Raw genomic sequence first — 1,069 nt, forward strand, 5'->3', positions numbered from 1 at the left:
TTTGAAATTTGGTATTGATATTCCTCCAGCAGTGTTCTTCCCGTTGCGGAGCGTTTTTGCTATTCGGGGTCTTTTATTGTTCCATATGAATTTTTTGATTGCCTCTTCTACTTCCTTGAAGAATGAGGTTGGAATTTTGATAGGTATCACATTAATTTGTAGATAGCCTTGGGAAGTATTGCCATTTGCACGATGTTAATCTTTCCAAACCAGGAGCATGGGAGGTTTTGCCATTTTCTAAGTTCGGTTTTGATTTCCTTTTTCATGTTTTTAAAGTTGTTATCATAGAGGTCCTTCACTTCTTGGGTTAAGTTGATTCCTAGGCATTTTATTTTGGGGGGGCTATTACAAATGGAGTTGCTTTCCTAATTTCAGCCACACATTTCTCATTGTTGAAATACAGAAAAGCCATTGATTTTGGGGGGTTAATTTTATACCTTGCTACTTTGCCAAAGTTTTGGATCAACTTGAATAATTTGGGAGTGGAATCTATGGGATTCTTTAAATACAAGACCATGTCATCTGCAAACAAGGAGAGTTTTACTTCTTCTTTCCCTATTTGGTTCCTCTTTATGTTTGCATCTTGTCTTATTGCTGTAGCTAGGCTTTCTATTTTACTAGATTGAAGAGAAGTGGAGAAAGTGGGCATCCTTGTCTTGTTCCTGAGTTAAGAGGAAATGGCTTTACTTTTTCAACATTAAGTATAATGCTGGCTGTAGGTTTGTCATATATAGCCTTTATTGTATTGAGAAATGTTCCATGGATTCCTAATTTTTCCAAAACCTTTATCATAAAGGGTATTGGATCTTGTCGAATGTTTTTTCTGCATCTATTGAGATAACCATGTGGTTCTTATCCTTGCTCCTGTTGATGTGATGAATAATATTAATTGACTTGCGTATATTGAACCAGCTTTGCATCCCTGAAATGAATAATGTTTGATCGTGGTGTATGATTTTTTGGATGAATTGTTGAAGTCGATTGGTAAAAATTTTGTTGAGAAGTTTTGAATAGATGTTCATCAAAGAAATGGGTTTATAGTTCTCTTTCTTTGATGAGTCCCTGCCTG

The sequence above is a fragment of the Dipodomys ordii genome, unplaced genomic scaffold, assembly GCF_000151885.1.
Source record: "Dipodomys ordii isolate 6190 unplaced genomic scaffold, Dord_2.0 Scaffold275, whole genome shotgun sequence".
In the NCBI taxonomy this organism is placed as follows: domain Eukaryota; kingdom Metazoa; phylum Chordata; class Mammalia; order Rodentia; family Heteromyidae; genus Dipodomys; species Dipodomys ordii.